The sequence below is a fragment of the Hemiscyllium ocellatum genome, chromosome 24 (assembly GCF_020745735.1).
Source record: "Hemiscyllium ocellatum isolate sHemOce1 chromosome 24, sHemOce1.pat.X.cur, whole genome shotgun sequence".
In the NCBI taxonomy this organism is placed as follows: domain Eukaryota; kingdom Metazoa; phylum Chordata; class Chondrichthyes; order Orectolobiformes; family Hemiscylliidae; genus Hemiscyllium; species Hemiscyllium ocellatum.
This window is the reverse complement of record NC_083424.1, coordinates 32602302-32621237: the sequence shown is the minus strand read 5'-3', so window position 1 is coordinate 32621237 and position 18936 is coordinate 32602302.

Below are 18936 nucleotides of genomic sequence, written 5' to 3'. Positions count from 1 at the left end.
CAGGTCCAAGCACAACAATCCACAGTCCAGGTCCAGGCACAACAATCCACTCTCCTGGTCAATGCACAACAATACACACTCCTGGCCAATGCACAACAATCTACACTCCTGGCCAATGCACAACAACCCACACAGCTGGCCAATGCATGCAATCCACGATCCAGGTCCATGCACAACAATCCACACTCCTGGTGCATGCACAACAATGCACACTCCTGGCCCATGCACAACAATGCACACTCCTGGCCAATGCAGAACAATCCAAGCTCCAGGTCCAAGCACAAAAGTCCTCGGTCCAGGTCAAGGCACAACAATCCACACTCCTGGTCCATGCACAACAATGCACACTCCTGGCCAATGCAGAACAATCCACACTCCTGGCTAATGCACAACAATGCACACTCCTGGTCCATGCACAACAATCCAAGCTCCTGGTCCGGGCACAACAATCCACACTCCTGGTACATGCACAACATTCCACATTCCTGGTCTAGCACAACAATCCAAATTCCTAGCCAATGCACAACAATCCACGATCCAGGTCCATGCACAACAATCCACACTCCTGGTCTATGCAGAACGCTCCACGCTCCTGGTCCATGCACAACAATCCAGACTCCTGGGCAATGCACAACAATCCACAATCCAGGTCCATGCACAACAATCCACACTCCTGGTCTATGCAGAACGCTCCACGCTCCTGGTCAATGCACAACAATTCACACTCCTTGGCAAATGCACAACAATCCACACTCCTGGCCAATGCAAAAAAATCCACTCTACTGGTCAGTGAACAACAATCCACACTCCTGGTCCATGCACAACAATCGACACTCCTGATGAACGCAAAACAATGCACACTCCCAGTCCAAGCCCAAAAATCTATGGTCCAGGTCCAGGCACAACAATCCACTCTCCTGGTCAATGCACAACAGTACACACTCCTGGCCAATGCACAACAACCCACACACCTGGCCAATGCACAAAAATCCACGATCCAGGTCCATGCACAACATTCCACACTCCTGGTCCAGGCACAATAATGCACATTGCTGGCCCATGCACAACAATGCACACTCCAGGCCAATGCACAACAATCCACACTCCAGGTCCATGCACAACAATCCACACTCCTGGTTAATGCACAACAATGCACACTCCTGGTCCGTGCACAACAATCCAAGCGCCTGGTCCAGGCACAACAATCCACACTCCTGGTCAATGCACAACAATCGACACTCCTGGTCAATGCACAACAATGCACACTCCTGGTCTATGCACAACAATCCACACTCCTTGTCAATGCACACCAATCCACACTCCTGGTGTGTGCACAACAATGCACACTCCTGGTCTGTGCACAACAATCCAAGCGCCTGGTCCAGGCACAACAATCCACACTCCTGGCCAATGCACAACAATCCACACTCCTTGTCAATGCACACCAATCCACACTCCTGGTGTGTGCACAACAATCCACACTCTTGGCCCATGCACAACAATCCACGCTCCTGGTACATGCACAACATTCCACATTCCTGGTCTAGCACAACAAACCTTATTCCTAGCCAATGCACAACAATCCACGATCCAGGTCCATGCACAACAATTCACACTCCTGGTCTACGCACAACGCCCCACGCTCCTGGTCCATGCACAACAATCCACACTCCTGGTCTACGTACAATGCCTCACGCTCCTGGTCAATGCACAACAATCCACACTCCTTTGCAAATGCACAACAATCCACACTCCCGGTCCATACACATCAACCCACACTCCTGGCTAATACACAACAATCCACTCTCTGGGCAATGCACAACAATCCACACACCAGGTCCATGCACAACAATTGACACTCCTGGCGAACGCAAAACAATCCACACTCCCGGTCCAAGCCCAACAATCTATGGTCCAGGTCCAGGCACAACAATCCACACTCCAGGTCCAAGCACAACAATCCACAGTCCAGGTCCAGGCACAACAATCCACTCTCCTGGTCAATGCACAACAATACACACTCCTGGCCAATGCACAACAATCTACACTCCTGGCCAATGCACAACAACCCACACAGCTGGCCAATGCATGCAATCCACGATCCAGGTCCATGCACAACAATCCACACTCCTGGTGCATGCACAACAATGCACACTCCTGGCCCATGCACAACAATGCACACTCCTGGCCAATGCAGAACAATCCAAGCTCCAGGTCCAAGCACAAAAGTCCTCGGTCCAGGTCAAGGCACAACAATCCACACTCCTGGTCCATGCACAACAATGCACACTCCTGGCCAATGCAGAACAATCCACACTCCTGGCTAATGCACAACAATGCACACTCCTGGTCCATGCACAACAATCCAAGCTCCTGGTCCGGGCACAACAATCCACACTCCTGGTACATGCACAACATTCCACATTCCTGGTCTAGCACAACAATCCAAATTCCTAGCCAATGCACAACAATCCACGATCCAGGTCCATGCACAACAATCCACACTCCTGGTCTACGCACAACGCCCCATGCTCCTGGTCCATGCACAACAATCCAGACTCCTGGGCAATGCACAACAATCCACAATCCAGGTCCATGCACAACAATCCACACTCCTGGTCTATGCAGAACGCTCCACGCTCCTGGTCAATGCACAACAATTCACACTCCTTGGCAAATGCACAACAATCCACACTCCTGGCCAATGCAAAAAAATCCACTCTACTGGTCAGTGAACAACAATCCACACTCCTGGTCCATGCACAACAATCGACACTCCTGATGAACGCAAAACAATGCACACTCCCAGTCCAAGCCCAAAAATCTATGGTCCAGGTCCAGGCACAACAATCCACTCTCCTGGTCAATGCACAACAGTACACACTCCTGGCCAATGCACAACAACCCACACACCTGGCCAATGCACAAAAATCCACGATCCAGGTCCATGCACAACATTCCACACTCCTGGTCCAGGCACAATAATGCACATTGCTGGCCCATGCACAACAATGCACACTCCTGGCCAATGCACAACAATCCACACTCCAGGTCCATGCACAACAATCCACACTCCTGGTTAATGCACAACAATGCACACTCCTGGTCCGTGCACAACAATCCAAGCGCCTGGTCCAGGCACAACAATCCACACTCCTGGTCAATGCACAACAATCGACACTCCTGGTCAATGCACAACAATGCACACTCCTGGTCTATGCACAACAATCCACACTCCTTGTCAATGCACACCAATCCACACTCCTGGTGTGTGCACAACAATCCACACTCTTGGTCCATGCATAACAATCCACGCTCCTGGTACATGCACAACATTCCACATTCCTGGTCTAGCACAACAAACCTTATTCCTAGCCAATGCACAACAATCCACGATCCAGGTCCATGCACAACAATTCACACTCCTGGTCTACGCACAACGCCCCACGCTCCTGGTCCATGCACAACAATCCAGACTCCGGGGCACTGCACAACAATCCACGATCCAGGTCCATGCACAACAATTCACACTCCTGGTCTACGTACAATGCCCCACGCTCCTGGTCAATGCACAACAATCCACACACCTGGCCAATGCACAACAATCCACACTCCTTTGCAAATGCACAACAATCCACACTCCCAGTCCATGCACAACAATCCACATTCCTGGTCAACGCACAACAACCCACACTCCTGGCTAATACACAACAATCCACTCTCTGGTCAATGCACAACAATCCAGACACCTGGGCAATGCACAACAATCCACAATCCAGGTCCATGCACAACAATCCACACTCCTGGTCTACGCACAACGCCCCACGCTCCTGGTCAATGCACAACAATCCACACTCCTGGCCAATGCACAACAATTCACACTCCTGGCCAATGCAAAGAAATCCACTCTATTGGTCAATGAACAACAATCCACACTCCTGGTCCATGCACAACAATCGACACTCCTGGCGAACGTAAAACAATCCACACTCCTGGTCCAAGTCCAACAATCTATGGTCCAGGTCCAGGCACAACAATCCACACTCCCGGTCCATGCACAACAATGCACACTCCTGGCAAATGCGCAACAATCCACACTCCAGGTCCAAGCACAACAATCCACAGTCCAGGTCCAGGCACAACAATCCACTCTCCTGGTCAATGCACAACAATACACACTCCTGGCCAATGCCCAACAATCTACACTCCTGGTCAATGCACAACAATCCACACTCCTGGTCCATGCACAACAATGCACACTCCTGGCCAAAGCACAACAATCCACACTTCTGGTCTATGCACAACAATGCACACTCCTGGTCCATGCACAACATTCCAAGCTCCTGGTCCAGGCACAACAATCCACACTCCTGGTCTACGCACAACAATCCACGCTCCTGGTGCATGCACAACATTGCACATTCCTGGTCTAGCACAACAATCCAAATTCCTAGCCAATGCACAACAATCCACACTCCTGGTGTACGTACAATGCCCCACTCTCCTGGTCAATGCACAACAATCCATACTCCTGTGCCATGCACAACAATCCACACTCCTGATCCATGCACAATATTCCACACTCGTGGGCAATGCATAACCATCCAAAATCCTGGTCCATGCACAACAATCCACGCTTCTGGTCAATGCAAAACAATCCGCGCTTCTGGTCAATGCACAACAATCCACACTCCTGGCTAATGCACAACAACCCACGATCCAGGTCCATGCACAACAATGCACACGTCTGGTCAATGCACAACAATCCACACTCCTGGCTAATGCACAACAACCCACGATCCAGGTCCATGCACAACAATGCACACGTCTGGTCAATGCACAACAATCCACACTCCTGGCTAATGCACAACAATGCACACTCCACGTCAAGCACAACAATCCACATTCCTGGTCTATTCACTACACCCTACGCTCCTGGTCAATGCACAACAATCCACACTCCTGGCCAATGCACAACAATCCAAACTCCGGGCCAATGCACAACAATCCACTCTCCTGGCCAATGCACAACAATCCACACTCTTGGTCCATGCACAACAATCCACGCTCCTGCTCCATGCACAATATTCCACACTCCTCACCAATGCACAACAATCCAGGATCCAGGTCCATGCACAACCCACATTCCGGGTCTACGCACAATGCGCAATGCTCCAGATCCATGCACAACAATTCACATTCCTGGACAATGCATAACAATCCACCATTCAGGTCCACGCACAACAATCCACACTCCTGGTCCATGCACAACAATGCACACTCCTGGCCCATGTACAACAATCCACTCTGCTGGTCCATGCATAATAATCCACACTCCTGGTCCATGCACAACATTCCACACTCCAGGTCCAAGCACAACAATCCACAGTCCAGGTCCAGGTACAACAATCCACACTCCCAGTCCATGCACAACAATCCACACTCCTGGTCCATGCATAACAATCCACTCACCTGGTCAATGCACAACAATGCACACTCCTGGTCCATGCACAACATTCCAAGCTCCTGGTCCAGGCACAACAATCCACACTCCTGGTCTACGCACAACAATCCACGCTCCTGGTGCATGCACAACATTGCACATTCTTGGTCTAGCACAACAATCCAAATTCCTAGCCAATGCACAACAATCCACACTCCTGGTGTACGTACAATGCCCCACTCTCCTGGTCAATGCACAACAATCCATACTCCTGTGCCATGCACAACAATCCACACTCCTTATCCATGCACAATATTCCACACTCGTGGGCAATGCATAACCATCCAAAATCCTGGTCCATGCACAACAATCCACGCTTCTGGTCAATGCAAAACAATCCGCGCTTCTGGTCAATGCACAACAATCCACACTCCTGGCTAATGCACAACAACCCATGATCCAGGTCCATGCACAACAATGCACACGTCTGGTCAATGCACAACAATCCACACTCCTGGCTAATGCACAACAACCCACGATCCAGGTCCATGCACAACAATGCACACGTCTGGTCAATGCACAACAATCCACACTCCTGGCTAATGCACAACAATGCACACTCCACGTCAAGCACAACAATCCACATTCCTGGTCTATGCACAACACCCTACGCTCCTGGTCAATGCACAACAATCCACACTCCTGGCCAATGCACAACAATCCAAACTCCGGGCCATTGCACAACAATCCACTCTCCTGGCCAATGCACAACAATCCACACTCTTGGTCCATGCACAACAATCCACGCTCCTGCTCCATGCACAATATTCCACACTCCTCACCAATGCACAACAATCCAGGATCCAGGTCCATGCACAACCCACATTCCGGGTCTACGCACAATGCGCAATGCTCCAGATCCATGCACAACAATTCACATTCCTGGACAATGCACAACAATCCACCATTCAGGTCCACGCACAACAATCCACACTCCTGGTCCATGCACAACAATGCACACTCCTGGCCCATGTACAACAATCCACTCTGCTGGTCCATGCATAATAATCCACACTCCTGGTCCATGCACAACATTCCACACTCCAGGTCCAAGCACAACAATCCACAGTCCAGGTCCAGGTACAACAATCCACACTCCCAGTCCATGCACAACAATCCACACTCCTGGTCCATGCATAACAATCCACTCACCTGGTCAATGCACAACAATCCACACTCCTGGTCCATGCACAACAATCGACACTCCTGGCGAACGCAAAACAATCCACACTCCAGGTCCAAGCACAACAATCTATGGTCCAGGTCCAGGCACAACAATCCACCCTCCCTGTCCATGCACACCCCTGGCAAACGCACAACAATCCACACTCCAGGTCCAAGCACAACAATCCAAAGTCCAGGTCCAGGCACAACAATCCACTCTCCTGGTCCATGCACAATATTCCACACTCGTGGGCAATGCACAACAATCCAAAATCCAGCTCCATGCACAACAATCCACGCTTCTGGTCAGTGCACAACAGTCCACACTCCAGGCTAATGCACAACAATGCACACTCCAGGTCATGCACAACAATCCACAATCCTGGTCTATGCACAACAATCCACACTCCTGGCAAATGCAAAAAAATCCACTCTCCTGGCCAATGCACAACAATCCACACTCCTGGCCAATGCACAACAATTCACACTGCTGATCCATGCACAACAATCCACGCTCCTGCTCCATGCACAATATTCCACACTCCGGTTCAATGCACAACAATCCACACACCTCGCCAATGCACAACAATCCAGGATCCAGGTCCATGCACAATCCACATTCCTGGTCTACGCACAACGCCCCATGCTCCAGATCCATGCACAACAATCCACATTCCTGGACAATGCACAACAATTCACGATTCAGGTCCACGCACAACAATCCACACTCCTGGTCCATGCACAACAATGCACACTCCTGGCCCATGCACAACAATCCACTTTGCTGGTCCATGCATAATAATCCACACTCCTGGTCCATGCACAACATTCCACACTCCAGGTCCAAGCACAACAATCCACAGTCCAGGTCCATGCACAACAATCCACTCTCCTGGTCAATGCACAACAATCCACACTCCTGGTCCATGCACAACAATTGACACTCCTGGCGAACGCAAAACAATCCACACGCTAGGTCCAAGCACAACAATCTATGGTCCAGGTCCAGGCACAACAATCCACACTCCTGGTCCAAGACCAACAATCTATGGTCCAGGTCCAGGCACAACAATCCACACTCCCGGTCCATGCACAACAATCTACAATCCAGGTCCAGGCACAACAATCCACTCTCCTGGTCCATGCACAATATTCCACACTCGTGGGCAATGCACAACAATCCAAAATCCAGGTGCATGCACAACAATCCACGCTTCTGGTCAATGCACAACAATCCACACTCCTGGCTAATGCACAACAATGCACACTCCAGGTCATGCACAACAATCCACAATCCTGGACTATGCACAACACCCCACACTCCTGGTCAATGCACAACAATCCATACTCCTGGTCAATGCACAACAATCCACACTCCTTTGCAAATGCACAACAATCCACATTCCTGGTCAACGCACAACCACCCACGGTCTCGGTCCAGGCACAACAATCCACATTCCCGGTCCTTGCACAACAATACACTCTCCTGGCTAATACAAAACAATCCACTCTCCTGGTCAATGCACAACAATCCAGACTCCTGGGCAATGCACAACAATCCACAATCCAGGTCCATGCACAACAATCGACAGTCCTGGCGAACGCAAAACAATCCACACTCCCGGTCCAAGCCCAACAATCTATGGTCCAGGTCCAGGCACAACAATCCACACTCCAGGTCCAAGCACAACAATCCACACTCCAGGTCCAGGCACAACAATCCACTCTCCTGGTCAATGCACAACAATCTACACTCCTGGTCCATGCACAACAAATGACACTCCTGGCCAATGCACAACAACCCACACACCTGGCCAATGCACAAAAATCCACGATCCAGGTCCATGCACAACAATCCACACTCCTGGTCCAGGCACAACATTCCACACTCCTGGCCAATGCACAACAATCCACACTCCTGGCCAATGCAAAAAAATCCACACTCGTGGTCCATGAACAATATTCCACACTCCTGGCGAACGCAAAACAATCCACACTCCCGATCCATGCACAACAATCCGCACTCCTGCTCCATGCACAACAATGCACACTCCTGGCCTATGCACAACAATCCACTCTCCTGGTCAAGCACAACAATCCACGTTCCAGGTCCAGCAACTACAATCCACATTCCCGGTCCTTGCACAACAATCCACGCTTCTGGTCAATGCAAAACAATCCACACTCCTGGCTAATACACAACAATCCACTCTCCTGGTCAATGCACAACAACCCACACTCCTGATCCATGCACAATATTCCACACTCGTGGGCAATGCATAACCATCCAAAATCCTGGTCCATGCACAACAATCCACGCTTCTGGTCAATGCAAAACAATCCGCGCTTCTGGTCAATGCACAACAATCCACACTCCTGGCTAATGCACAACAACCCACGATCCAGGTCCATGCACAACAATGCACACGTCTGGTCAATGCACAACAATCCACACCACTGGCTAATGCACAACAATGCACACTCCACGTCAAGCACAACAATCCACATTCCTGGTCTATGCACAACACCCTACGCTCCTGGTCAATGCACAACAATCCACACTCCTGGCCAATGCACAACAATCCACACTGCTGGTCGATGCACAACAATCCACACTCTTGGTCCATGCACAATATTCCACACTCCTCACCAATGCACAACAATCCAGGATCCAGGTCCATGCACAGTCCACATTCCGGGTCTACGCACAATGCGCAATGCTCCAGTTCCATGAACAACAATCCACACTCCAGGTCCAAGCACAACAATCCACACTGCAGGTCCAGGCACAACAATCCACTCTCCTGGTCAATGCACAACAATCTACACTCCTGGTTCATGCACAACAAATGACACTCCTGGCCAATGCACAACGACCCACACACCTGGCCAATGCACAAAAATCCACGATCCAGGTCCATGCACAACAATCCACACTCCTGGTCCAGGCACAACATTCCACACTCCTGGCCAATGCACAACAATCCACACTCCTGGCCAATGCAAAAAAATCCACACTCGTGGTCCATGAACAATATTCCACACTCCTGGCGAACGCAAAACAATCCATACTCCCGATCCATGCACAACAATCCGCACTCCTGCTCCATGCACAACAATGCACACTCCTGGCCTATGCACAACAATCCACTCTCCTGGTCAAGCACAACAATCCACGTTCCAGGTCCAGCAACTACAATCCACATTCCCGGTCCTTGCACAACAATCCACGCTTCTGGTCAATGCAAAACAATCCACACTCCTGGCTAATACACAACAATCCACTCTCCTGGTCAATGCACAACAACCCACACTCCTGATCCATGCACAATATTCCACACTCATGGGCAATGCATAACCATCCAAAATCCTGGTCCATGCACAACAATCCACGCTTCTGGTCAATGCAAAACAATCCGCGCTTCTGGTCAATGCACAACAATCCACACTCCTGGCTAATGCACAACAACCCACGATCCAGGTCCATGCACAACAATGCACATGTCTGGTCAATGCACAACAATCCATACTCCTGGCTAATGCACAACAATGCACACTCCACGTCAAGCACAACAATCCACATTCCTGGTCTATGCACAACACCCTACGCTCCTGGTCAATGCACAACAATCCACACTCCTGGCCAATGCACAACAATCCACACTGCTGGTCGTTGCACAACAATCCACACTCCTGGTCCATGCACAACAATCGACACTCCTGGCGAACGCAAAACAATCCACACTCCAGGTCCAAGCACAACAATCTATGGTCCAGGTCCAGGCACAACAATCCACCCTCCCTGTCCATGCACACCCCTGGCAAACGCACAACAATCCACACTCCAGGTCCAAGCACAACAATCCAAAGTCCAGGTCCAGGCACAACAATCCACTCTCCTGGTCCATGCACAATATTCCACACTCGTGGGCAATGCACAACAATCCAAAATCCAGCTCCATGCACAACAATCCACGCTTCTGGTCAGTGCACAACAGTCCACACTCCAGGCTAATGCACAACAATGCACACTCCAGGTCATGCACAACAATCCACAATCCTGGTCTATGCACAACAATCCACACTCCTGGCAAATGCAAAAAAATCCACTCTCCTGGCCAATGCACAACAATCCACACTCCTGGCCAATGCACAACAATTCACACTGCTGATCCATGCACAACAATCCACGCTCCTGCTCCATGCACAATATTCCACACTCCGGTTCAATGCACAACAATCCACACACCTCGCCAATGCACAACAATCCAGGATCCAGGTCCATGCACAATCCACATTCCTGGTCTACGCACAACGCCCCATGCTCCAGATCCATGCACAACAATCCACATTCCTGGACAATGCACAACAATTCACGATTCAGGTCCACGCACAACAATCCACACTCCTGGTCCATGCACAACAATGCACACTCCTGGCCCATGCACAACAATCCACTTTGCTGGTCCATGCATAATAATCCACACTCCTGGTCCATGCACAACATTCCACACTCCAGGTCCAAGCACAACAATCCACAGTCCAGGTCCATGCACAACAATCCACTCTCCTGGTCAATGCACAACAATCCACACTCCTGGTCCATGCACAACAATTGACACTCCTGGCGAACGCAAAACAATCCACACGCTAGGTCCAAGCACAACAATCTATGGTCCAGGTCCAGGCACAACAATCCACACTCCTGGTCCAAGACCAACAATCTATGGTCCAGGTCCAGGCACAACAATCCACACTCCCGGTCCATGCACAACAATCTACAATCCAGGTCCAGGCACAACAATCCACTCTCCTGGTCCATGCACAATATTCCACACTCGTGGGCAATGCACAACAATCCAAAATCCAGGTGCATGCACAACAATCCACGCTTCTGGTCAATGCACAACAATCCACACTCCTGGCTAATGCACAACAATGCACACTCCAGGTCATGCACAACAATCCACAATCCTGGACTATGCACAACACCCCACACTCCTGGTCAATGCACAACAATCCATACTCCTGGTCAATGCACAACAATCCACACTCCTTTGCAAATGCACAACAATCCACATTCCTGGTCAACGCACAACCACCCACGGTCTCGGTCCAGGCACAACAATCCACATTCCCGGTCCTTGCACAACAATACACTCTCCTGGCTAATACAAAACAATCCACTCTCCTGGTCAATGCACAACAATCCAGACTCCTGGGCAATGCACAACAATCCACAATCCAGGTCCATGCACAACAATCGACAGTCCTGGCGAACGCAAAACAATCCACACTCCCGGTCCAAGCCCAACAATCTATGGTCCAGGTCCAGGCACAACAATCCACACTCCAGGTCCAAGCACAACAATCCACACTCCAGGTCCAGGCACAACAATCCACTCTCCTGGTCAATGCACAACAATCTACACTCCTGGTCCATGCACAACAAATGACACTCCTGGCCAATGCACAACAACCCACACACCTGGCCAATGCACAAAAATCCACGATCCAGGTCCATGCACAACAATCCACACTCCTGGTCCAGGCACAACATTCCACACTCCTGGCCAATGCACAACAATCCACACTCCTGGCCAATGCAAAAAAATCCACACTCGTGGTCCATGAACAATATTCCACACTCCTGGCGAACGCAAAACAATCCACACTCCCGATCCATGCACAACAATCCGCACTCCTGCTCCATGCACAACAATGCACACTCCTGGCCTATGCACAACAATCCACTCTCCTGGTCAAGCACAACAATCCACGTTCCAGGTCCAGCAACTACAATCCACATTCCCGGTCCTTGCACAACAATCCACGCTTCTGGTCAATGCAAAACAATCCACACTCCTGGCTAATACACAACAATCCACTCTCCTGGTCAATGCACAACAACCCACACTCCTGATCCATGCACAATATTCCACACTCGTGGGCAATGCATAACCATCCAAAATCCTGGTCCATGCACAACAATCCACGCTTCTGGTCAATGCAAAACAATCCGCGCTTCTGGTCAATGCACAACAATCCACACTCCTGGCTAATGCACAACAACCCACGATCCAGGTCCATGCACAACAATGCACACGTCTGGTCAATGCACAACAATCCACACCACTGGCTAATGCACAACAATGCACACTCCACGTCAAGCACAACAATCCACATTCCTGGTCTATGCACAACACCCTACGCTCCTGGTCAATGCACAACAATCCACACTCCTGGCCAATGCACAACAATCCACACTGCTGGTCGATGCACAACAATCCACACTCTTGGTCCATGCACAACAATCCACGCTCCTGCTCCATGCACAATATTCCACACTCCTCACCAATGCACAACAATCCAGGATCCAGGTCCATGCACAGTCCACATTCCGGGTCTACGCACAATGCGCAATGCTCCAGTTCCATGAACAACAATCCACACTCCAGGTCCAAGCACAACAATCCACACTGCAGGTCCAGGCACAACAATCCACTCTCCTGGTCAATGCACAACAATCTACACTCCTGGTTCATGCACAACAAATGACACTCCTGGCCAATGCACAACGACCCACACACCTGGCCAATGCACAAAAATCCACGATCCAGGTCCATGCACAACAATCCACACTCCTGGTCCAGGCACAACATTCCACACTCCTGGCCAATGCACAACAATCCACACTCCTGGCCAATGCAAAAAAATCCACACTCGTGGTCCATGAACAATATTCCACACTCCTGGCGAACGCAAAACAATCCATACTCCCGATCCATGCACAACAATCCGCACTCCTGCTCCATGCACAACAATGCACACTCCTGGCCTATGCACAACAATCCACTCTCCTGGTCAAGCACAACAATCCACGTTCCAGGTCCAGCAACTACAATCCACATTCCCGGTCCTTGCACAACAATCCACGCTTCTGGTCAATGCAAAACAATCCACACTCCTGGCTAATACACAACAATCCACTCTCCTGGTCAATGCACAACAACCCACACTCCTGATCCATGCACAATATTCCACACTCATGGGCAATGCATAACCATCCAAAATCCTGGTCCATGCACAACAATCCACGCTTCTGGTCAATGCAAAACAATCCGCGCTTCTGGTCAATGCACAACAATCCACACTCCTGGCTAATGCACAACAACCCACGATCCAGGTCCATGCACAACAATGCACATGTCTGGTCAATGCACAACAATCCATACTCCTGGCTAATGCACAACAATGCACACTCCACGTCAAGCACAACAATCCACATTCCTGGTCTATGCACAACACCCTACGCTCCTGGTCAATGCACAACAATCCACACTCCTGGCCAATGCACAACAATCCACACTGCTGGTCGTTGCACAACAATCCACACTCTTGGTCCATGCACAACAATCCACGCTCCTGCTCCATGCACAATATTCCACACTCCTCACCAATGCACAACAATCCAGGATCCAGGTCCATGCACAGTCCACATTCCGGGTCTACGCACAATGCGCAATGCTCCAGATCCATGAACAACAATCCACACTCCTGGTCCATGCACAGCAATGCACACTCCTGGCCCATGCACAACAATCCACTCTGCTGATCCATGCATAATAATCCACACTCCTGGTCCATGCACAACACTCCACACTCCAGGTCCAAGTGCAACAATCCACAGTCCAGGTCCAGGCACAACAATCCACACTCCCAGTCCATGCACAACAATCCACACTCCTGGCCCATGCATAACAATCCACTCTCCTGATCAATGCACAACAATCCACTCTCCTGGCCAATGCACAACAATCCACACTGCTGGTCGATGCACAACAATCCACACTCTTGGTCCATGCACAACAATCCACGCTCCTGCTCCATGCACAATATTCCACACTCCTCACCAATGCACAACAATCCAGGATCCAGGTCCATGCACAGTCCACATTCCGGGTCTACGCTCAATGCGCAATGCTCCAGATCCATGAACAACAATCCACACTCCAGGTCCAGGCACAACAATCCACTCTCCTGGTCAATGCACAACAATCTACACTCCTAGTCCATGCACAACAAATGACACTCCTGGCCAATGCACAACAACCCACACACCTGGCCAATGCACAAAAATCCACGATCCAGGTCCATGCACAACAATCCACACTCCTGGTCCAGGCACAACATTCCACACTACTGGCCAATGCACAACAATCCACACTCCTGGCCAATGCACAATATTCCACACTCGTGGGCAATGCACAACAATCCAAAATCTAGGTGCATGCACAACAATCCACGCTTCTGGTCAATGCACAACAATCCACACTCCTGGCTAATGCACAACAATGCACACTCCAGGTCATGCACAACAATCCACAATCCTGGACTATGCACAACACCCCACACTCCTGGTCAATGCACAACAATCCATACTCCTGGTCAATGCACAACAATCCACACTCCTTTGCAAATGCACAACAATCCACATTCCTGGTCAACGCACAACCACCCACGGTCTAGGTCCAGGCACAACAATCCACATTCCCGGTCCTTGCACAACAATACACTCTCCTGGCTAATACAAAACAATCCACTCTCCTGGTCAATGCACAACAATCCAGACTCCTGGGCAATGCACAACAATCCACAATCCAGGTCCATGCACAACAATCCACAATCCTGGACTATGCACAACACCCCACACTCCTGGTCAATGCACAACAATCCATACTCCTGGTCAATGCACAACAATCCACACTCCTTTGCAAATGCACAACAATCCACATTCCTGGTCAACGCACAACCACCCACGGTCTCGGTCCAGGCACAACAATCCACATTCCCGGTCCTTGCACAACAATACACTCTCCTGGCTAATACAAAACAATCCACTCTCCTGGTCAATGCACAACAATCCAGACTCCTGGGCAATGCACAACAATCCACAATCCAGGTCCATGCACAACAATCGACACTCCTGGCGAACGCAAAACAATCCACACTCCCGGTCCAAGCCCAACAATCTATGGTCCAGGTCCAGGCACAACAATCCACACTCCAGGTCCAAGCACAACAATCCACACTCCAGGTCCAGGCACAACAATCCACTCTCCTGGTCAATGCACAACAATCTACACTCCTGGTCCATGCACAACAAATGACACTCCTGGCCAATGCACAACAACCCACACACCTGGCCAATGCACAAAAATCCACGATCCAGGTCCATGCACAACAATCCACACTCCTGGTCCAGGCACAACATTCCACACTCCTGGCCAATGCACAACAATCCACACTCCTGGCCAATGCAAAAAAATCCACACTCGTGGTCCATGAACAATATTCCACACTCCTGGCGAACGCAAAACAATCCATACTCCCGATCCATGCACAACAATGCACACTCCTGGCCTATGCACAACAATCCACTCTCCTGGTCAAGCACAACAATCCACGTTCCAGGTCCAGCAACTACAATCCACATTCCCGGTCCTTGCACAACAATCCACGCTTCTGGTCAATGCAAAACAATCCACACTCCTGGCTAATACACAACAATCCACTCTCCTGGTCAATGCACAACAACCCACACTCCTGATCCATGCACAATATTCCACACTCATGGGCAATGCATAACCATCCAAAATCCTGGTCCATGCACAACAATCCACGCTTCTGGTCAATGCAAAACAATCCGCGCTTCTGGTCAATGCACAACAATCCACACTCCTGGCTAATGCACAACAACCCACGATCCAGGTCCATGCACAACAATGCACATGTCTGGTCAATGCACAACAATCCATACTCCTGGCTAATGCACAACAATGCACACTCCACGTCAAGCACAACAATCCACATTCCTGGTCTATGCACAACACCCTACGCTCCTGGTCAATGCACAACAATCCACACTCCTGGCCAATGCACAACAATCCACACTGCTGGTCGTTGCACAACAATCCACACTCTTGGTCCATGCACAACAATCCACGCTCCTGCTCCATGCACAATATTCCACACTCCTCACCAATGCACAACAATCCAGGATCCAGGTCCATGCACAGTCCACATTCCGGGTCTACGCACAATGCGCAATGCTCCAGATCCATGAACAACAATCCACACTCCTGGTCCATGCACAGCAATGCACACTCCTGGCCCATGCACAACAATCCACTCTGCTGATCCATGCATAATAATCCACACTCCTGGTCCATGCACAACACTCCACACTCCAGGTCCAAGTGCAACAATCCACAGTCCAGGTCCAGGCACAACAATCCACACTCCCAGTCCATGCACAACAATCCACACTCCTGGCCCATGCATAACAATCCACTCTCCTGATCAATGCACAACAATCCACTCTCCTGGCCAATGCACAACAATCCACACTGCTGGTCGATGCACAACAATCCACACTCTTGGTCCATGCACAACAATCCACGCTCCTGCTCCATGCACAATATTCCACACTCCTCACCAATGCACAACAATCCAGGATCCAGGTCCATGCACAGTCCACATTCCGGGTCTACGCTCAATGCGCAATGCTCCAGATCCATGAACAACAATCCACACTCCAGGTCCAGGCACAACAATCCACTCTCCTGGTCAATGCACAACAATCTACACTCCTAGTCCATGCACAACAAATGACACTCCTGGCCAATGCACAACAACCCACACACCTGGCCAATGCACAAAAATCCACGATCCAGGTCCATGCACAACAATCCACACTCCTGGTCCAGGCACAACATTCCACACTACTGGCCAATGCACAACAATCCACACTCCTGGCCAATGCACAATATTCCACACTCGTGGGCAATGCACAACAATCCAAAATCCAGGTGCATGCACAACAATCCACGCTTCTGGTCAATGCACAACAATCCACACTCCTGGCTAATGCACAACAATGCACACTCCAGGTCATGCACAACAATCCACAATCCTGGACTATGCACAACACCCCACACTCCTGGTCAATGCACAACAATCCATACTCCTGGTCAATGCACAACAATCCACACTCCTTTGCAAATGCACAACAATCCACATTCCTGGTCAACGCACAACCACCCACGGTCTCGGTCCAGGCACAACAATCCACATTCCCGGTCCTTGCACAACAATACACTCTCCTGGCTAATACAAAACAATCCACTCTCCTGGTCAATGCACAACAATCCAGACTCCTGGGCAATGCACAACAATCCACAATCCAGGTCCATGCACAACAATCGACACTCCTGGCGAACGCAAAACAATCCACACTCCCGGTCCAAGCCCAACAATCTATGGTCCAGGTCCAGGCACAACAATCCACACTCCAGGTCCAAGCACAACAATCCACACTCCAGGTCCAGGCACAACAATCCACTCTCCTGGTCAATGCACAACAATCTACACTCCTGGTCCATGCACAACAAATGACACTCCTGGCCAATGCACAACAACCCACACACCTGGCCAATGCACAAAAATCCACGATCCAGGTCCATGCACAACAATCCACACTCCTGGTCCAGGCACAACATTCCACACTCCTGGCCAATGCACAACAATCCACACTCCTGGTCAATGCAAAAAAATCCACACTCGTGGTCCATGAACAATATTCCACACTCCTGGCGAACGCAAAACAATCCACACTCCCGATCCATGCACAACAATCCGCACTCCTGCTCCATGCACAACAATGCACACTCCTGGCCTATGCACAACAATCCACTCTCCTGGTCAAGCACAACAATCCACGTTCCAGGTCCAGCAACTACAATCCACATTCCCGGTCCTTGCACAACAATCCACGCTTCTGGTCAATGCAAAACAATCCGCACTCCTGGCTAATACACAACAATCCACTCTCCTGGTCAATGCACAACAACCCACACTCCTGATCCATGCACAATATTCCACACTCGTGGGCAATGCATAACCATCCAAAATCCTGGTCCATGCACAACAATCCACGCTTCTGGTCAATGTAAAACAATCCGCGCTTCTGGTCAATGCACAACAATCCACACTCCTGGCTAATGCACAACAATCCACGATCCAGGTCCATGCACAACAATGCACACGTCTGGTCAATGCACAACAATCCACACTCCTGGCTAATGCACAACAATGCACACCCACGTCAAGCACAACAATCCACATTCCTGGTCTATGCACAACACCCTACGCTCCTGGTCAATGCACAACCATCCACACTCCTGGCCAATGCACAACAATCCACACTG